At 49.4% G+C, this 23355-nt stretch overlaps 1 pseudogene; it reads right to left on the reverse strand.

Moving 5' to 3' along the window:
• Positions 1-387: 387 nt before the first annotated feature.
• Positions 388-23355, reverse strand: part of LOC135570694 (solute carrier organic anion transporter family member 3A1-like) — a 53456-nt pseudogene continuing 30488 nt past the window's right edge.

The raw sequence follows: 23355 nt of genomic DNA on the forward strand, positions 1-23355 counted from the left end.
TATAACCATGTTATTACCTGGTACTTCCTGTATATAGCCATGTTATTACCTGGTACTTCCTGTATATAACCACGTTATTACCTGGTACTTCCTGTATATAGCCATGTTATTACCTGGTACTTCCTGTATATAGCCATGTTATTTCCTGGTACTTCCTTTACATCGCCTCGTTATTTTTAAAAATGTTTTACTATTTCCTTTTATATTTAGAAAATATTTGTCTTCATTTTTAACTGCACTGTTGGGAATGGGCTCGTAAGTAAGCATTTCACTGTAAATCTACACCTATTCTGCACATGTGGCCAATAAAATGTTATTAGATGTCCTGTAGGTGAGGAACAACTTGGTAACATTGTTGAACGCGCTAACAGTGATACGGTAGGCTACTCACGTGTTGCCGTAGGCGACAGTCACCCCGGCGACAGGGCCGGTGTCACAGCCGAGGAAGAGGAAGGAGACGTAACAGGCGGTGGAGACGAGGTTGACCCCCATGGCCATACGGATGGCCCCTAACGCTGACAGGTCTAACTTCTTCACCAAAACACCACCCAGGAAGATACCCAGACACGAACACGGAATGGCTGTCATACCTATGGAGGAAGGGAGGGAGGGAGAGGACAGGGGTTATGGTTGGAAGGATAGAGGACAGTGTTAGGACCAGGGTTAGGGAGGGAGAGGACAGGGGTTATGGTTGGAAGGATAGAGGACAGTGTTAGGACCAGGGTTAGGGAGAGATAGAGGACAGTGTTAGGACCAGGGTTAGGGAGAGATAGAGGACAGTGTTAGGACCAGGGTTAGGGAGAGACAGAGGACAGTGTTAGGACCAGGGTTAGGGAGAGACAGAGGACAGGGGTTATGGTTGGAAGGATAGAGGACAGTGTTAGGACCAGGGTTAGGGAGAGACAGAGGACAGGGGTTATGGTTGGAAGGATAGAGGACAGTGTTAGGACCAGGGTTAGGGAGAGACAGAGGACAGGGGTTATGGTTGGAAGGATAGAGGACAGTGTTAGGACCAGGGTTAGGGAGAGATAGAGGACAGGGGTTATGGTTGGAAGGATAGAGGACAGTGTTAGGACCAGGGTTAGGGAGAGATAGAGGACAGGGGTTATGGTTGGAAGGATAGAGGACAGTGTTAGGACCAGGGTTAGGGAGAGATAGAGGACAGTGTTAGGACCAGGGTTAGGGAGAGATAGAGGACAGTGTTAGGACCAGGGTTAGGGAGAGATAGAGGACAGTGTTAGGACCAGGGTTAGGGAGAGATAGAGGACAGTGTTAGGACCAGGGTTAGGGAGAGATAGAGGACATTGTTAGGACCAGGGTTAGGGAGAGATAGAGGACAGTGTTAGGACCAGGGTTAGGGAGAGATAGAGGACAGTGTTAGGACCAGGGTTAGGGAGAGACAGAGGACAGTGTTAGGACCAGGGTTAGGGAGAGATAGAGGACAGTGTTAGGACCAGGGTTAGGGAGAGATAGAGGACAGTGTTAGGACCAGGGTTAGGGAGAGATATAGGACAGTGTTAGGACCAGGGTTAGGGAGAGACAGAGGACAGTGTTAGGACCTGGGTTAGGGAGAGATAGAGGACAGTGTTAGGACCAGGGTTGGGAGAGATAGAGGACAGTGTTAGGACCAGGGTTAGGGAGAGATAGAGGACAGTGTTAGGACCAGGGTTAGGGAGAGACAGAGGACAGTGTTAGGACCAGGGTGTTAGGACCAGGGTTAGGGGAGGATAGAGGACAGTGTTAGGACCAGGGTTAGGGAGAGATAGAGAGACAGGGGTTAGGACAGTGTTAGGACCAGGGTTAGGGAGAGATAGGGGACAGTGATAGGACCAGGGTTAGGGAGAGATAGAGGACAGTGTTAGGACCAGGGTTAGGGAGAGACAGAGGACAGTGTTAGGACCAGGGTTAGGGAGAGATAGAGGACAGTGTTAGGACCAGGGTTAGGGAGAGACAGAGGACAGTGTTAGGACCAGGGTTAGGGAGAGATAGAGGACAGTGTTAGGACCAGGGTTAGGGAGAGACAGAGGACAGAGGACAGTGTTAGGACCAGGGTTAGGGAGAGATAGAGGACAGTGTTAGGACCAGGGTTAGGGAGAGATAGAGGACAGTGTTAGGACCAGGGTTAGGGAGAGATAGAGGACAGTGTTAGGACCAGGGTTAGGGAGAGATAGAGGACAGTGTTAGGACCAGGGTTAGGGAGAGATAGAGGACAGTGTTAGGACCAGGGTTAGGGAGAGATAGAGGACAGTGTTAGGACCAGGGTTAGGGAGAGACAGAGGACAGTGTTAGGACCAGGGTTAGGGAGAGACAGAGGACAGTGTTAGGACCAGGGTTAGGGAGAGATAGAGGACAGTGTTAGGACCAGGGTTAGGGAGAGACAGAGGACAGTGTTAGGACCAGGGTTAGGGAGAGATAGAGGACAGTGTTAGGACCAGGGTTAGGGAGAGACAGAGGACAGTGTTAGGACCAGGGTTAGGGAGAGATAGAGGACAGTGTTAGGACCAGGGTTAGGGAGAGATAGAGGACAGTGTTAGGACCAGGGTTAGGGAGAGATAGAGGACAGGGGACCAGGGTTGGAGGAGATAGAGGACAGTGTTAGGACCAGGGTTAGGGAGAGATAGAGGACAGTGTTAGGACCAGGGTTAGGGAGAGATAGAGGACAGTGTTAGGACCAGGGTTAGGGAGAGATAGAGGACAGTGTTAGGACCAGGGTTAGGGAGAGATAGAGGACAGTGTTAGGGAGAGATAGAGGACAGTGTTAGGGAGAGATAGAGGACAGTGTTAGGACCAGGGTTAGGGAGAGACAGAGGACAGTGTTAGGACCAGGGTTAGGGAGAGATAGAGGACAGTGTTAGGACCAGGGTTAGGGAGAGATAGAGGACAGTGTTAGGACCAGGGTTAGGGAGGGATAGAGGACAGAGGACAGTGTTAGGACCAGGGTTAGGGAGAGACAGAGGACAGTGTTAGGACCAGGGTTAGGGAGAGATAGAGGACAGTGTTAGGACCAGGGTTAGGGAGAGATAGAGGACAGTGTTAGGACCAGGGTTAGGGAGAGACAGAGGACAGTGTTAGGACCAGGGTTATGGAGAGACAGAGGACAGTGTTAGGACCAGGGTTAGGGAGAGACAGAGGACAGAGGACAGTGTTAGGACCAGGGTTAGGGAGAGATAGAGGACAGTGTTAGGACCAGGGTTAGGGAGAGACAGAGGACAGTGGGACCAGTGTTGGGGATAGAGGACAGTGTTAGGACCAGGGTTAGGGAGAGACAGAGGACAGTGTTAGGACCAGGGTTAGGGAGAGACAGAGGACAGAGGACAGTGTTAAGACCAGGGTTAGGGAGAGACAGAGGACAGTGTTAGGACCAGGGTTAGGACCAGGGTTAGGGAGAGATAGAGGACAGTGTTAGGACCAGGGTTAGGGAGAGATAGAGGACAGTGTTAGGACCAGGGTTATGGAGAGATAGAGGACAGTGTTAGGACCAGGGTTAGGGAGAGACAGATGACAGGGGTTATGGTTGGAAGGATAGAGGACAGTGTTAGGACCAGGGTTAGGGAGAGACAGAGGACAGTGTTAGGACCAGGGTTAGGGAGAGACAGAGGACAGTGTTAGGACCAGGGTTAGGGAGAGATAGAGGACAGTGTTAGGACCAGGGTTAGGGAGAGATAGAGGACAGTGTTATGACCAGGGTTAGGGAGAGACAGAGGACAGTGTTAGGACCAGGGTTAGGGAGAGATAGAGGACAGTGTTAGGGAGAGATAGAGGACAGTGTTAGGGAGAGATAGAGGACAGTGTTAGGACCAGGGTTAGGGAGAGACAGAGGACAGTGTTAGGACCAGGGTTAGGGAGAGATAGAGGACAGTGTTAGGACCAGGGTTAGGGAGAGATAGAGGACAGTGTTAGGACCAGGGTTAGGGAGAGATAGAGGACAGAGGACAGTGTTAGGACCAGGGTTAGGGAGAGACAGAGGACAGTGTTAGGACCAGGGTTAGGGAGAGATAGAGGACAGTGTTAGGACCAGGGTTAGGGAGAGATAGAGGACAGTGTTAGGACCAGGGTTAGGGAGAGACAGAGGACAGAGGACAGTGTTAGGACCAGGGTTATGGAGAGACAGAGGACAGTGTTAGGACCAGGGTTAGGGAGAGACAGAGGACAGAGGACAGTGTTAGGACCAGGGTTAGGGAGAGATAGAGGACAGTGTTAGGACCAGGGTTAGGGAGAGACAGAGGACAGTGTTAGGACCAGGGTTAGGGAGAGATAGAGGACAGTGTTAGGACCAGGGTTATGGAGAGATAGAGGACAGTGTTAGGACCAGGGTTAGGGAGAGACAGAGGACAGGGGTTATGGTTGGAAGGATAGAGGACAGTGTTAGGACCAGGGTTAGGGAGAGACAGAGGACAGTGTTAGGACCAGGGTTAGGGAGAGACAGAGGACAGTGTTAGGACCAGGGTTAGGGAGAGATAGAGGACAGAGGACAGTGTTAGGACCAGGGTTAGGGAGAGACAGAGGACAGAGGACAGTGTTAGGACCAGGGTTAGGGAGAGATAGAGGACAGAGGACAGTGTTAGGACCAGGGTTAGGGAGAGATAGAGGACAGAGGACAGTGTTAGGACCAGGGTTAGGGATAGACAGAGGACAGAGGACAGTGTTAGGACCAGGGTTAGGGAGAGACAGAGGACAGTGTTAGGACCAGGGTTAGGACCAGGGTTAGGGAGAGATAGAGGACAGTGTTAGGACCAGGGTTAGGGAGAGATAGAGGACAGTGTTAGGACCAGGGTTAGGGAGAGACAGAGGACAGTGTTAGGACCAGGGTTAGGGAGAGACAGAGGACAGTGTTAGGACCAGGGTTAGGGAGAGACAGAGGACAGTGTTAGGACCAGGGTTAGGGAGAGACAGAGGACAGAGGACAGTGTTAGGACCAGGGTTAGGGAGAGATAGAGGACAGTGTTAGGACCAGGGTTAGGGAGAGATAGAGGACAGTGTTAGGACCAGGGTTAGGGAGAGACAGAGGACAGTGTTAGGACCAGGGTTAGGGAGAGATAGAGGACAGTGTTAGGACCAGGGTTAGGGAGAGACAGAGGACAGGGGTTATGGTTGGAAGGATAGAGGACAGTGTTAGGACCAGGGTTAGGGAGAGACAGAGGACAGTGTTAGGACCAGGGTTAGGGAGAGACAGAGGACAGTGTTAGGACCAGGGTTAGGGAGAGACAGAGGACAGTGTTAGGACCAGGGTTAGGGAGAGATAGGACAGAGGACAGTGTTAGGACCAGGGTTAGGGAGAGATAGAGGACAGAGGACAGTTTAGGACCAGGGTTAGGGAGAGATAGAGGACAGAGGACAGTGTTAGGACCAGGGTTAGGGAGAGACAGAGGAGGGACAGTGTTAGGACCAGGGTTAGGGAGAGACAGAGGACAGTGTTAGGACCAGGTTAGGACCAGGGTTAGGAGAGATAGAGGACAGTGTTAGGACCAGGGTTAGGGAGAGATAGAGGGTTAGGGAGAGATAGAGGACAGTGTTAGGACCAGGGTTAGGGAGAGACAGAGGACAGTGTTAGGACCAGGGTTAGGGAGAGATAGAGGACAGTGTTAGGACCAGGGTTAGGGAGAGATAGAGGACAGTGTTAGGACCAGGGTTAGGGAGAGACAGAGGACAGAGGACAGTGTTAGGACCAGGGTTAGGGAGAGATAGAGGACAGTGTTAGGACCAGGGTTAGGGAGAGATAGAGGACAGTGTTAGGACCAGGGTTATGGAGAGACAGAGGACAGTGTTAGGACCAGGGTTAGGGAGAGATAGAGGACAGTGTTAGGACCAGGGTTAGGGAGAGATAGAGGACAGGGGTTATGGTTGGAAGGATAGAGGACAGTGTTAGGACCAGGGTTAGGGAGAGACAGAGGACAGAGTTAGGACCAGGGTTAGGGAGAGACAGAGGACAGTGTTAGGACCAGGGTTAGGGAGAGATAGAGGACAGTGTTAGGACCAGGGTTAGGGAGAGATAGAGGACAGTGTTAGGACCAGGGTTAGGGAGAGATAGAGGACAGAGTTAGGACCAGGGTTAGGGAGAGACAGAGGACAGAGGACAGTGTTAGGACCAGGGTTAGGGAGAGACAGAGGACAGTGTTAGGACCAGGGTTAGGGAGAGACAGAGGACAGTGTTAGGACCAGGGTTAGGGAGAGACAGAGGACAGTGTTAGGACCAGGGTTAGGACCAGGGTGTTAGGACCAGGGTTAGGGAGATATAGAGGACAGTGTTAGGGAGAGACAGAGGACAGTGTTAGGACCAGGGTTAGGGAGAGATAGAGGACAGTGTTAGGACCAGGGTTAGGGAGAGATAGAGGACAGTGTTAGGACCAGGGTTAGGGAGAGATAGAGGACAGTGTTAGGACCAGGGTTAGGACCAGGGTTAGGACCAGGGTTAGGGAGAGACAGAGAACAGTGTTGGGACCAGGGTTAGGGAGAGACAGAGGACAGAGAGGAGTGTGTGTGAGAAGGGGCCAATAACAAACACTGTGAATGAAGAAAGGAAAGGCCACAGGGTCATTGAAAACCACTATAGAAGTCCCATGTTTTATTTTGCTCTGGTTTGGATGTAGTGATTAGCATTATCACCTAGTAGCTGATTGGCTGAGGAAGTGGCGAGGTTGAACTGCTGCTCCATGTACTTCCCTAGGAAGGTGGCGAAGCCTGCAACCACAGCGATCTCCATACAGGCTGCCAGCGAGATGCAGGTAAACACAGGGTTGGACAGGAGGTGCTTGGTCACCTTGGGGATGACTGTAAAGGGGTGGGGGGGGGGGGGTGATTGAAACTGTGTACATCAAAACATAATATCTTTGTATGTATTTGACATGTGTACCGTATCCATTAACACCAGTCTGTTAATAAACAGAGAGGCAGACCTCTCCCCTGACCAACATCGCTGACATTACCATATTATTCTATGACAGTAGATCTCACCTCTCATGTGCTCGCAGCAGGTCAGTCCACTATTGGACTGGAAGCCATGGATCACCCCATTAGTGGGCTTGTTCCCCTCGTGATCCCTGGACAGGGAGGGGGGCAACATGGCCTGTTCACTCTCCCCCCACTGTCCACATCCTGCTCATTCAGGGACTGGGGGAAGCCGAACATGAAGAGGGAGGAGATGAAGAGTAAGGCACCGCAGAGCAAGAAGCCACCCCACCACGCACCAATCCACCTGGGGTCGTCAGGGCCGATGTCCAGTTTACCTGGCAGCTCAGGTAGAAAACACCAGATTAAACACATGTAACACAGTCAGGATACCAGATTAATATAACACAGTCAGGATACCAGGTTAATATAACACAGTCAGGATACCAGGTTAATATAACACAGTCAGGATACCAGGTTAATATAACACAGTCAGGATACCAGGTTAATATAACACAGTCAGGATACCAGGTTAATATAACACAGTCAGGATACCAGGTTAATATAACACAGTCAGGATACCAGGTTAATATAACACAGTCAGGATACCAGGTTAATATAACACAGTCGGGATACCAGGTTAAACACATATACCACAGTCAGGATACCAGGTTAATATAACACAGTCAGGATACCAGGTTAATATAACACAGTCAGGATACCAGGTTAATATAACACAGTCAGGATACCAGGTTAATATAACACAGTCAGGATACCAGGTTAATATAACACAGTCAGGATACCAGGTTAATATAACACAGTCAGGATACCAGGTTAAACATATATAACACAGTCAGGATACCAGGTTAATATAACACAGTCAGGATACCAGGTTAAATATATATACCACAGTCAGGATACCAGGTTAATATAACACAGTCAGGATACCAGGTTAATATAACACAGTCAGGATACCAGGTTAATATAACACAGTCAGGATACCAGGTTAATATAACACAGTCAGGATACCAGGTTAATATAACACAGTCAGGATACCAGGTTAAACATATATAACACAGTCAGGATACCATGTTAAACACATACAACACAGTCAGGATACCAGGTTAATATAACACAGTCAGAATACCAGGTTAAACATATATACCACAGTCAGGATACCAGGTTAATATAACACAGTCAGGATACCAAATATCAACCAGGTTAATAAACAGGATACCAGGTTAAACACATATAACACGGTCAGGATACCAGGTTAATATAACACAGTCAGGATACCAGGTTAATATAACACAGTCAGGATACCAGGTTAATATAACACAGTCAGGATACCAGGTTAAACACATGTAACACAGTCAGGATACCAGGTTAATATAACACAGTCAGGATACCAGGTTAAACACATGTAACACAGTCAGGATACCAGGTTAATATAACACAGTCAGGATACCAGGTTAATATAACACAGTCAGAATACCAGGTTAATATAACACAGTCAGGATACCAGGTTAATATAACACAGTCAGGATACCAGGTTAATATAACACAGTCAGGATACCAGGTTAATATAACACAGTCAGGATACCAGGTTAATATAACACAGTCAGGTGACCAGGTTAATATAACACAGTCAGGATACCAGGTTAATATAACACAGTCAGGATACCAGGTTAATATAACACAGTCAGGATACCAGGTGGGTGGTTCACATATAACTACAGTAGGGATACCTCTCCAACACATATAACCAGGTCAGGATCCCAGGGGGAACACTGGCTGAATCCCCTCTGACTTCAAAATGTCCTGAGTCACTCCCCTCCTACCAGAAACCAACACTCAACAACTAAACAGACTACAAACTACAAAAACAAACAAACAAACAAACTACCAGGTGATGCATTCCTTCTTCCTGTAAAACTACAGACCTGCATTCATTATTTTCCCTCTCTACGCTCCTACCAGGTGACGTGGGGCCTCTCTAGTTCCTACCAGGTGACGTGGTCCTCTCTACGCTCCTACCAGGTGACATGGATCCTCTCTACGCTCCTACCAGGTGATGTGGATCCTCTCTCTACGCTCCTACCAGGTGACCTGGATCCTCTCTACGCTCCTACCAGGTGACGTGGTTCCTCTCCTACCAGGTGACGCTCCTACCAGGTGACCTGGATCCTCTCTACGCTCCTACCAGGTGATGTGGATCCTCTCTACGCTCCTACCAGGTGACGTGGATCCTCTCTACCAGGTGATGTGGATCCTCTCTACCAGGTGACGTGGATCCTCTCTACGTTCCTACCAGGTGATGTGGATCCTCTCCTACCAGGTGACGTGGATCCTACCAGGTGACGTGGATCCTCTCTACGTTCCTACCAGGTGACGTGGTTCCTCTCTACGTTCCTACCAGGTGACGTGGATTCCTCTCTACGCTCCTACCAGGTGACGTGGATCCTCTCTCCTACGCTCCTACCAGGTGACGTGGATCCTCTCTACGTTCCTACCAGGTGACGTGGATCCTCTCTACGTTCCTACCAGGTGACGTGGATCCTCTCCAGGTGACGCTCCTACCAGGTGACGTGGATCCTCTCTACGTTCCTACCAGGTGACGTGGTTCCTCTCACGCTCCTACCAGGTGACGTGGATCCTCTCTACGTTCCTACCAGGTGACGTGGATCCTCTCTACGTTCCTACCAGGTGATGTGGATCCTCTCTACGCTCCTACCAGGTGACGTGGTTCCTCTCTACGCTCCTACCAGGTGACGTGGATCCTCTCTACGCTCCTACCAGGTGATGTGGTGATCCTCTCTCTACGTTCCTACCAGGTGATGTGGATCCTCTCTACGTTCCTACCAGGTGACGTGGATCCTCTAGGTGACCTCTCTACGCTCCTACCAGGTGGGGATCCTCTCTACGTTCCTACCAGGTGATGTGGATCCTCTCTACGCTCCTACCAGGTGACGTGGATCCTCTCTACGCTCCTACCAGGTGACGTGGATCCTCTCTACGCTCCTACCAGGTGACGTGGTTCCTCTCTACGCTCCTACCAGGTGACGTGGTCCTCCTCTCCTACCAGGTGACGTGGATCCTCTCTACGTTCCTACCAGGTGACGTGGATCCTCTCTACGCTCCTACCAGGTGATGTGGATCCTCTCTCTACCAGGTGACTCCTACCAGGTGACGTGGATCCTCTCTACGCTCCTACCAGGTGATGTGGATCCTCTCTACGCTCCTACCAGGTGATGTGGATCCTCTCTACCAGGTTCCTACCAGGTGACGTGGATCCTCTCTACGCTCCTACCAGGTGACGTGGATCCTCTCTACGCTCCTACCAGGTGACGTGGTTCCTCTCTACGCTCCTACCAGGTGACGTGGATCCTCTCTACGTTCCTACCAGGTGATGTGGATCTCTCTCCTACCAGGTGACGTGGATCCTCTCTACGTTCCTACCAGGTGACGTGGATCCTCTCTACGCTCCTACCAGGTGACGTGGATCCTCTCTACGTCCTACCAGGTGACGTGGATCTCTCACTACCTAGTGGTGACCCTCCAGGGCTCCTTCCAGGTGACGGGATCCTCTCTCCTCCTACCAGGTGACGTGGATCCTCTATAGCTCCTACCAGGTGAGTCCTCTCTACGTCCTATGACGTGGTCCTCTCTACGCTCCTACCAGGTGACGTGGTCCTCTACCAGGTGATGTGGATCCTCTCTACGACCAGGTGACGTGGATCCTCTCCCTACCAGGTGATCCTCTCTACGCTACCAGGTGACTGGATCCTCTCTCATATCCTACCAGGTGACGTGGATCCTCTCACTGCTACCAGGATGGACCTCTCGCTCCTACCAGGTGACGTGGTTCCTCTCAAGGTGACGTGGATCCTCTCTACGCTTCTACCAGGTCAGGATCTCTCTCACGTTCCTACCAGGTGATGTGGATCCTCTCTCGCTCCTACCAGGTGACCAAGTCACTGGTGTCCCCAGGTGCTATCCTCACCTCTGGTCACTGGATCATATCTCTATCACTGCTATGAGGATGGACCTCTCCTCTCTATGACTGACCACGTCCTACCAGCTGACTGGATCCTCTCTATATCCTCACCATGGTCATATCCTCACCAGGTGACGTCTCCTATCACTGCTACCAGGATGGACCTCTCCTCTACTCTCTATAGACCACAGGTGAGTCACTCAGCTCTGTCATATCCTCACATTGTCTCTCCTATCACTGCTATGAGGATGGACCTCTCCTCTCTATAGACCAAGTCACTCAGCTCATATCACTGCTATGAAGATGACACTCAACTACTTTTCTCTTCCCCCTTCTGACACCCAGGTGGCAACACGCATCTCTGCGTGCCTGGCAGATATCTCAGCTTGGATGTCGGCCCACCACCTCAAGGTCAACCTTGACAAGACAGAGCTGCTCTTCATCACAGAGAAGGCCTGTCCGCTCAAAGACCTCTCCATCATGGTTGATCCTCTCTACGCTCCACACTGTCACCCTCCCAGAGTGCAAAGAACCTTGGTGTGACCCTGGACGACACCCTGTCATTCTCTGCAAACATCAAAGCAGTGACTCCTGCAGATTCATGCTGTACAACATCCGTCCTACCAGGTGACGACCCCCCCTCTCTACGTCACACAGGAAGTGGCGCAGGTCCTAATCCAGGAACTTGTCATCTCCCTTCTGGACTGGACTGCAACTCGCTGTTGGCTGGGCTGCTCGCTTTTGCCATCAAACCCCTGCAACTTATCCAGAATTCCAGTTGACGTGGCATCCACTACAAGACCATGGTGCTTATCTACAGAACAGCAAGAGGAACTGTCCCTCCCTACCTTCAGGCTATGATCAAACCCTACACCAGGAGACTCCAGGGGAACAAAGATTATATATATATACAGTAGAGACTCCAGGGGAACAAAGATTATATATATACACAGTAGAGACTCCAGGGGAACAAAGATTATATATATATACAGCAGAGACTCCAGGGGGAACAAAGATTATACCAGGTATACAGCAGAGACTCCAGAGGGATGTGGACAAAGATTATATATATACACAGCAGAGACTCCAGGGGGAACAAATATTATATATATACACAGGAAACTCCAGGGGGAACAAAGATTATATATATACACAGTAGAGACTCCAGAGGGAACAAATATTATATATATACACTCTCTACGGAGACTCAGGGTGAACAAAAATTATCCTACCAGGTGACTATATACAGCAGAGACTCCAGAGGGAACAAAGATTATATATATACACAGGAGACTCCAGGGGGAACAAAGATGATATATATACACAGTAGACTCCAGGGGGAACAAAAATTATATATATACAGCAGAGACACCAGAGGGAACAAAGATTATATATATACACAGTAGAGACTCCAGGGGGAACAAAGATTATATATATACACAGGAGACTGCAGGGGAACAAAGATTAGATATATACAGCAGAGACACCAGAGGGAACAAAGATTATATATATACACAGTAGAGACTCCAGAGGAACAAAGATTATATATATACACAGTAGAGACTCCAGAGGGAACAAAGATTATATATATACACAGTAGAGACTCCAGAGGGAACAAAGATTATATATATATACAGCAGAGACTCCAGAGGGAACAAAGATTATATATATACACAGTAGAGACTCCAGAGGGAACAAGATTATATATATACACAGGAGACTCCAGGGGGAACAACGATTATATATATACACAGTAGAGACTCCAGAGGGAACAAAGATGATATATATACACAGTAGAGACTCCAGGGGGAACAAAGATTATATATATACACAGGAGACTCCAGGGGGAACAAAGATTAGATATATACAGCAGAGACACCAGAGGGAACAAAGATTATATATATACACAGTAGAGACTCCAGAGGGAACAAAGATTATATATATACACAGTAGAGACTCCAGAGGGAACAAAGATTATATATATACACAGTAGAGACTCCAGAGGGAACAAAGATTATATATATACAGCAGAGACTCCAGAGGGAACAAAGATTATATATATACACAGTAGAGACTCCAGGGGGAACAAAGATGATATATATACACAGTAGAGACTCCAGAGGGAACAAAGATTATATATATACACAGTAGAGACTCCAGGGGGAACAAAGATTAGATATATACAGCAGAGACTCCAGAGGGAACAAAGATTATATATATACACAGTAGAGACTCCAGGGGGAACAAAGATTATATATATACACAGTAGAGACTCCAGAGGGAACAAAGATTATATATATACACAGGAGACTCCATGGGGAACAAAGATTATATATATACAGCAGAGACTCCAGAGGGAACAAAGATTATATATATACACAGGAGACTCCAGAGGGAACAAAGATTATATATATACACAGTAGAGACTCCAGAGGGAACAAAGATTATATATATATACAGCAGAGACTCCAGAGGGAACAAAGATTATATATATACACAGGAGACTCCAGGGGGAACAAAGATTATATATATATACAGCAGAGACTCCAGAGGGAACAAAGATGATATATATACACAGGAGACTCCAGGGGGAACAAAGATTACATATATATACAGCAGAGACTCCAGAGGGAACAAAGATTATATATATACACAGGAGACTCCAGAGGAAACAAAGATTATATATATATACAGCAGAGACTCCAGAGGGAACAAAGATTATATATATACACAGTAGAGACTCCAGAGGGAACAAGATTATATATATACACAGTAGAGACTCCAGAGGGAACAAAGATTATATATATACACAGTAGAGACTCCAGGGGGAACAAAGATTAGATATATACAGCAGAGACTCCAGAAGGAACAAAGATGATATATATACAGCAGAGACTCCAGAGGGAACAAAGATTATATATATACACAGTAGAGACTCCAGAGGGAACAAAGATTATATATATACAGTAGAGACTCCAGAGGGAACAAAGATTATATATATACACAGTAGAGACTCCAGAGGGAACAAATATTATATATATACACAGTAGAGACTCCAGAGGGAACAAAGATTATATATATATACAGTAGAGACTCCAGAGGGAACAAAGATTATATATATACACAGTAGAGACTCCAGGGGGAACAAAGATTATATATATACACAGTAGAGACTCCAGAGGGAACAAGATTATATATATACACAGGAGACTCCAGGGGGAACAACGATTATATATATACACAGGAGACTCCAGGGGGAACAACGATTATATATATACACAGGAGACTCCAGGGGGAACAAAGATTATATATATACACAGTAGAGACTCCAGAGGGAACAAAGATGATATATATACAGTAGAGACTCCAGGGGGAACAAAGATTATATATACACAGCAGAGACTCCAGGGGGAAGAAATATAACATTGTTTTTGTCACACAGCAGTAGAAACCAAGGAAAAGAGAGACACAGTGCTACATCAAAGAATGCAGCCAGAAGTTGTAGTGTATATTGTACCATATTGTTGTCTGAATGGGAGAGATACCCAGTAGGCTATGCTTGCATGTGTGTTAAACATGTTTTGACACAGGGATCACTTCCATATACTTCAAATGATCAAGACATCGCAGTACAATGCCACATTACTGTATTAAAGACATGGTCAGGGTTGGGATCACTTCCATTTCAATTCCAATCAATATTAGGAAGTACACTGAAATTCCTATTCCAATTCTATTCAACACTTTTTCAATTGCGAACATTTGTAATTTGGTCTCCTGTTGGAATTGACTGGGAATTGATGTAGAATTGACACCAACTCTGGACATATTACTAGGTAACAGGTACTGACTTGTGTCGATGAAGACAGCGTCCACATAGACTTTGGTGCAGAGGGATCCTAATATGAAGCCACAGGCTGGGCCAAACACCAGCGTGGAAAATACTATACCTAAAGAGAAACGCAGACAGGACACTTTAATAGTACCATCCACAACGTCAAAAGGACACTTCTCATTGGGAAGGACACGTTAATAGTACCATCCACAACGTCAAAAGGACACTTCTCATTGGGAAGGACACGTTAATAGTACCATCCACAACGTCAAAAGGACACTTCTCATTGGGAAGGACACGTTTAGACAGATTTATACCAAAAGGCAAATGTAACCTTCCATAACTTTTCAGTGAACGACTGTATGCTGCAATATGTCACTTTTAGGAGCCAAATGCACAGAACGGGGAGTTATAGATCCGTCATTCGCATTGAAAGCAAGTCTAAGAAGCGGTAGATCTGTTCTATGTGCGCTATTTCTATGCTTCCTGTTCTGAAGTGTAGTTATTGTATCATGTGGTTTTGGACACCAGCTTCAAACAGATGAAAATACATTGGATCTGGAGAATATCACAGCGATTTAGATGGTACAGTGATTCTCTACACTAGGCCTGCTTGTTTTGTCACATGAACTGAAAATAGATCAACTATTATAATTTTAGCAACCAGGAAATGGCAGAGTGATTTCTACATAGCATCTTTAAAAGTTAGTTATTTTAAGAAATATCAATATTTTCAGTTCTAAGCCACAAGAGGGCGGTAGTACTCTGCACATATCTCTCTGACCAGGACCCTTAACACATTGCCACTACCCTGCATATCTCTCTGACCAGGACCCTTAACACATTGCCACTACCCTGCATATCTCTCTGACCAGGACCCTGAACACGTTGCCACTACCCTGCATATCTCTCTGACCAGGACCCTGAACACGTTGCCACTACCCTGCATATCTCTCTGACCAGGACCCTGAACACGTTGCCACTACCCTGCATATCTCTCTGACCAGGACCCTGAACACGTTGCCACTACCCTGCATATCTCTCTGACCAGGACCCTTAACACGTTGCCACTACCCTGCATATCTCTCTGACCAGGACCCTGAACACGTTGCCACTACCCTGCATATCTCTCTGACCAGGACCCTTAACACGTTGCCACTACCCTGCATATCTCTCTGACCAGGACCCTTAACACGTTGCCACTACCCTGCATATCTCTCTGACCAGGACCCTGAACACGTTGCCACTACCCTGCATATCTCTCTGACCAGGACCCTGAACACGTTGCCACTACCCTGCATATCTCTCTGACCAGGACCCTGAACACGTTGCCACTACCCTGCATATCTCTCTGACCAGGACCCTGAACACGTTGCCACTACCCTGCATATCTCTCTGACCAGGACCCTGAACACGTTGCCACTACCCTGCATATCTCTCTGACCAGGACCCTTAACACGTTGCCACTACCCTGCATATCTCTCTGACCAGGACCCTGAACACGTTGCCACTACCCTGCATATCTCTCTGACCAGGACCCTGAACACGTTGCCACTACCCTGCATATCTCTCTGACCAGGACCCTGAACACGTTGCCACTACCCTGCATATCTCTCTGACCAGGACCCTGAACACGTTGCCACTACCCTGCATATCTCTCTGACCAGGACCCTTAACACGTTGCCACTACCCTGCATATCTCTCTGACCAGGAACCTTAACACGTTGCCACTACCCTGCATATCTCTCTGACCAGGACCCTGAACACGTTGCCACTACCCTGCATATCTCTCTGACCAGGACCCTGAACACGTTGCCACTACCCTGCATATCTCTCTGACCAGGACCCTTAACACGTTGCCACTACCCTGCATATCTCTCTGACCAGGACCCTGAACACGTTGCCACTACCCTGCATATCTCTCTGACCAGGACCCTGTTGTCATCAGATCCCTGACAGCTCAGCATCAAGATGAGAGGGCCAGGGAGAACCTTAGAGAACATCTCCTGATGAAATCATTGGCCACTCTAACCGATGGATCACTAGTTTCTTTATTAACCCCAATTTAATAATGATGTTTACACATCTTGCACTACTCATCCCAGATGTATATACTGTATTTTATACCTTCCAGTTCCAGCTGACAGAACCTTCCAGGTACAGCTGACAGAACCTTCCAGGTACAGCAGACAGAACCTTCCAGGTACAGCAGACAGAACCTTCCAGGTACAGCTGACAGAACCTTCCAGTTCCAGCTGACAGAACCTTCCAGTTCCAGCAGACAGAACCTTCCAGGTACAGCTGACAGAACCTTCCAGTTCCAGCTGACAGAACCTTCCAGGTACAGCAGACAGAACCTTCCAGGTACAGCTGACAGAACCTTCCAGTTCCAGCTGACAGAACCTTCCAGTTCCAGCTGACAGAACCTTCCAGGTACAGCTGACAGAACCTTCCAGTTCCAGCTGACAGAACCTTCCAGTTCCAGCAGACAGAACCTTCCAGGTAGAGCTGACAGAACCTTCCAGGTACAGCTGACAGAACCTTCCAGGTACAGCTGACAGAACCTTCCAGTTCCAGCTGACAGAACCTTCCAGTTCCAGCTGACAGAACCTTCCAGGTACAGCTGACAGAACCTTCCAGGTACAGCTGACAGAACCTTCCAGTTCCAGCAGACAGAACCTTCCAGGTACAGCTGACAGAACCTTCCAGGTACAGCTGACAGAACCTTCCAGTTCCAGCTGACAGAACCTTCTAGGTAGAGCTGACAGAACCTTCCAGGTACAGCTGACAGAACCTTCCAGGTACAACTGACAGAACCTTCCAGGTACAGCAGACAGAACCTTCCAGTTCCAGCAGACAGAACCTTCCAGGTACAGCAGACAGAACCTTCCAGGTACAGCAGACAGAACCTTCCAGGTACAGCTGACAGAACCTTCCAGTTCCAGCTGACAGAACCTTCCAGGTACAGCAGACAGAACCTTCCAGTTCCAGCAGACAGAACATTCCAGGTACAGCAGACAGAACCTTCCAGGTACAGCAGACAGAACCTTCCAGGTACAGCTGACAGAACCTTCCAGGTACAGCAGACAGAACCTTCCAGGTACAGCTGACAGAACCTTCCAGGTACAGCTGACAGAGCCTTCCAGTTCCAGCTGACAGAACCTTCCAGGTACAGCTGACAGAACCTTCCAGGTACAGCTGACAGAACCTTCCAGGTACAGCAGACAGAACCTTCCAGGTACAGCAGACAGAACCTTCCAGGTACAGCAGACAGAACCTTCCAGGTACAGCTGACAGAACCTTCCAGTTCCAGCTGACAGAACCTTCCAGTGGGTAGCAGTGGGTACAGGCTGGGTACAGGACAGAGAGAGGCTGGGTAGCAGTGGGTACAGGACAGAGAGAGGCTGGGTAGCAGTGGGTACAGGACATAGAGAGGCTGGGTAGCAGTGGGTACAGGCTGGGTACAGGACAGAGAGAGGCTGGGTAGCAGTGGGTACAGGCTGGGTACAGGACAGAGAGAGGCTGGGTAGCAGTGGGTACAGGCTGGGTACAGGACAGAGAGAGGCTGGGTAGCAGTGGGTACAGGCTGGGAACAGGACAGAGAGAGGCTGGGTAGCAGTATGTACAGGCTGGGTACAGGACAGAGAGAGGCTGGGTAGCAGTGGGTACAGGCTGGGTACAGGCTGGGTACAGGACAGAGAGAGGCTGGGTAGCAGTGGGTACAGGCTGGGTACAGGACAGAGAGAGACTGGGTAGCAGTGGGTACAGGCTGGGTACAGGACAGAGAGAGGCTGGGTAGCAGTGGGTACAGGCTGGGTTCAGGACAGAGAGAGGCTGGGTAGCAGTGGGTACAGGCCAGAGAGAGGCTGGGTAGCAGTGGGTACAGGCTGGGTACAGGACAGAGAGAGGCTGGGTAGCAGTGGGTACAGGCTGGGTACAGGCTGGGTACAGGACAGAGAGAGACTGGGTAGCAGTGGGTACAGGCTGGGTACAGGACAGAGAGTAGCAGTGGGTACACGCTGGGTACAGGACAGAGAGAGACTGGGTAGCAGTGGGTACAGGCTGGGTAGCAGTGGGTACAGGCTGGGTACAGGACAGAGAGAGGCTGGGTAGCAGTGGGTACAGGCTGGGTACAGGACAGAGAGAGGCTGGGTAGCAGTGGGTACAGGCTGGGTACAGGACAGAGAGAGGCTGGGTAGCAGTGGGTACAGGCTGGGTACAGGACAGAGAGAGGCTGGGTAGCAGTGGATACAGGCTGGGTACAGGACAGAGAGAGGCTGGGTAGCAGTGGGTACAGGCTGGGTACAGGACAGATAGAGGCTGGGTAGCAGTGGGTACAGGCTGGGTACAGGACAGAGAGAGGCTGGGTAGCAGTGGGTACAGGCTGGGTAGCAGTGGGTACGGGCTGGGTACAGGACAGAGAGAGGCTGGGTAGCAGTGGGTACAGGCTGGGTACAGGACAGAGAGAGGCTTGGTAGCAGTGGGTACAGGCTGGGTACAGGACAGAGAGAGACTGGGTAGGAATGGGTACAGGCTGGGTACAGGACAGAGAGAGGCTGGGTAGCAGTGGGTACAGGCTGTGTACAGGCTGGGTACAGGACAGAGAGAGACTGGGTAGCAGTGGGTACAGGCTGGGTACAGGACAGAGAGAGACTGGGTAGCAGTGGGTACACGCTGGGTACAGGACAGAGAGAGACTGGGTAGCAGTGGGTACAGGCTGGGTAGCAGTGGGTACAGGCTGGGTACAGGACAGAGAGAGGCTGGGTAGCAGTGGGTACAGGCTGGGTACAGGACAGAGAGAGGCTGGGTAGCAGTGGGTACAGGCTGGGTACAGGACAGAGAGAGGCTGGGTAGCAGTGGGTACAGGCTGGGTACAGGACAGAGAGAGGCTGGGTAGCAGTGGTTAGTGGCTGGGTACAGGACACTGTATTGTAATACATGGGGGATGGGCTAGCTGATACATGGGGGATGGGTTAGCTGTAGGACACTGTATTGTGATACATGGGGGATGGGCTAGCTGATACATGGGGGATGGGCTAGCTGTAGGACACTGTATTGTAATACATGGGGATGGGCTAGCTGTAGGACACTGTATTGTAATACATGGGGATGGGCTAGCTGTAGGACACTGTATTGTAATACATGGGGGATGGGCTAGCTGTAGGACACTGTATTGTAATACATGGGGGATGGGCTAGCTGATACATGGGGGATGGGCTAGCTGTAGGACACTGTATTGTGATACATGGGGGATGGGCTAGCTGATACATGGGGGATGGGCTAGCTGTAGGACACTGTATTGTAATACATGGGGGATGGGCTAGCTGATACATGGGGGATGGGCTAGCTGATACATGGGGGATGGGCTAGCTGTAGGACACTGTATTGTAATACATGGGGGATGGGCTAGCTGATACATGGGGGATGGGCTAGCTGATACATGGGGGATGGGCTAGCTGATACATGGGGGATGGGCTAGCTGATACATGGGGGATGGGCTAGCTGTAGGACACTGTATTGTGATACATGGGGGATGGGCTAGCTGATACATGGGGGATGGGTTAGCTGTAGGACACTGTATTGTGATACATGGGGGATGGGCTAGCTGATACATGGGGGATGGGCTAGCTGTAGGACACTGTATTGTAATACATGGGGGATGGGCTAGCTGATACATGGGGGATGGGCTAGCTGATACATGGGGGATGGGCTAACTGATACATGGGGGATGGGCTAGCTGTAGGACACTGTATTGTAACACATGGGGGATGGGCTAGCTGTAGGACACTGTATTGTAATACATGGGGGATGGGCTAGCTGATACATGGGGGATGGGATAGCTGTAGGACACTGTATTGTAACACATGGGGGATGGGCTAGCTGTAGGACACTGTATTGTAATACATGGGGATGGGCTATCTGCTGTAGGACACTGTATTGTAATACATGGGGGATGGGCTAGCTGATACATGGGGGATGGGCTAGCTGTAGGACACTGTATTGTAATACATGGGGGATGGGCTAGCTGATACATGGGGGATGGGCTAGCTGATACATGGGGGATGGGCTAGCTGTAGGACACTGTATTGTGATACATGGGGATGGGCTAGCTGTAGGACACTGTATTGTGATACATGGGGATGGGCTAGCTGATACATGGGGGATGGGCTAGCTGTAGGACACTGTATTGTAATACATGGGGGATGGGCTAGCTGATACATGGGGGATGGGCTAGCTGTAGGACACTGTATTGTGATACATGGGGGATGGGCTAGCTGTAGGACACTGTATTGTAATACATGGGGGATGGGCTAGCTGATACATGGGGGATGGGCTAGCTGTAGGACACTGTATTGTGATACATGAGGGATGGGCTAGCTGATACATGGGGGATGGGCTAGCTGATACATGGGGGATGGGCTAGCTGATACATGAGGGATGGGCTAGCTGATACATGAGGGATGGGCTAGCTGATACATGGGGGATGGGCTAGCTGATACATGGGGGATGGGCTAGCTGTAGGACACTGTATTGTGATACATGGGGGATGGGCTAGCTGATACATGGGGGATGGGCTAGCTGTAGGACACTGTATTGTAATACATGGGGGATGGGCTAGCTGTAGGACACTGTATTGTGATACATGGGGGATGGGCTAGCTGTAGGACACTATATTGTAATACATGGGGGATGGGCTAGCTGATACATGGGGGATGGGCTAGCTGTAGGACACTGTATTGTGATACATGGGGGATGGGCTAGCTGTAGGACACTGTATTGTGATACATGGGGGATGGGCTAGCTGTAGGACACTGTATTGTGATACATGGGGGATGGGCTAGCTGTAGGACACTGTATTGTGATACATGGGGGATGGGCTAGCTGTAGGACACTGTATTGTGATACATGGGGGATGGGCTAGCTGATACATGAGGGATAGGCTAGCTGTAGGACACTGTATTGTGATACATGAGGGATGGGCTAGCTGATACATGAGGGATGGGCTAGCTGTAGGACACTGTATTGTGATACATGGGGGATGGGCTAGCTGATACATGGGGGATGGGCTAGCTGTAGGACACTGTATTGTGATACATGGGGGATGGGCTAGCTGTAGGACACTGTATTGTGATACATGGGGGATGGGCTAGCTGATACATGGGGGATGGGCTAGCTGATACATGGGGGATGGGCTAGCTGATACATGGGGATGGGCTAGCTGTAGGACACTGTATTGTGATACATGGGGATGGGCTAGCTGTAGGACACTGTATTGTGATACATGGGGGATGGGCTAGCTGATACATGGGGGATGGGCTAGCTGATACATGGGGGATGGGCTAGCTGTAGGACACTGTATTGTGATACATGAGGGATGGGCTAGCTGTAGGACACTGTATTGTAATACATGGGGGATGGGCTAGCTGATACATGGGGGATGGGCTAGCTGATACATGAGGGATAGGCTAGCTGTAGGACACTGTATTGTGATACATGAGGGATGGGCTAGCTGATACATGAGGGATGGGCTAGCTGATACATGAGGGATGGGCTAGCTGTAGGACACTGTATTGTGATACATGGGGGATGGGCTAGCTGATACATGGGGGATGGGCTAGCTGATACATGGGGGATGGGCTAGCTGATACATGGGGGATGGGCTAGCTGTAGGACACTGTATTGTGATACATGGGGGATGGGCTAGCTGTAGGACACTGTATTGTGATACATGGGGGATGGGCTAGCTGATACATGGGGGATGGGCTAGCTGATACATGGGGGATGGGCTAGCTGATACATGGGGGATGGGCTAGCTGATACATGGGGGGGGATGGGCTAGCTGTAGGACTGATACATGGGGGATGGGCTAGCTGATACATGGGGGATGGGCTAGCTGATACATGGGGGATGGGCTAGCTGTAGGACACTGTATTGTGATACATGGGGATGGGCTAGCTGCACTGTATTGTATACATGGGGGATGGGCTAGCTGATACACTGTATTGTAATACATGGGGGATGGGCTAGCTGTAGGACACTGTATTGTGATACATGGGGGATGGGCTAGCTGTAGGACACTATATTGTAATACATGGGGGATGGGCTAGCTGATACATGGGGGATGGGCTAGCTGATACATGGATACATGGGGATGGGCTAGCTGTAGGACACTGTATTGTGATACATGGGGGATGGGCTAGCTGTAGGACACTGTATTGTAATACATGGGGGATGGGCTAGCTGTAGGACACTGTATTGTGATACATGGGGGATGGGCTAGCTGTAGGACACTGTATTGTGATACATGGGGGATGGGCTAGCTGAGGACACTGTATTGATACATGGGGGATGGGCTAGCTGTAGGACACTGTATTGTAATACATGGGGATGGGCTAGCTGATACATGGGGGATGGGCTAGCTGTAGGACACTGTATTGTGATACATGGGGGATGGGCTAGCTGATACATGGGGGATGGGCTAGCTGTACATGGGGGATGGGCACTGTATTGTGATACATGGGGGATGGGCTAGCTGATAGGACACTGTATTGTGATACATGGGGATGGGCTAGCTGATACATGGGGGATGGGCTAGCTGATACATGGGGGATGGGCTAGCTGATACATGGGGATGGGC

The sequence above is a fragment of the Oncorhynchus nerka genome, unplaced genomic scaffold, assembly GCF_034236695.1.
Source record: "Oncorhynchus nerka isolate Pitt River unplaced genomic scaffold, Oner_Uvic_2.0 unplaced_scaffold_927, whole genome shotgun sequence".
In the NCBI taxonomy this organism is placed as follows: domain Eukaryota; kingdom Metazoa; phylum Chordata; class Actinopteri; order Salmoniformes; family Salmonidae; genus Oncorhynchus; species Oncorhynchus nerka.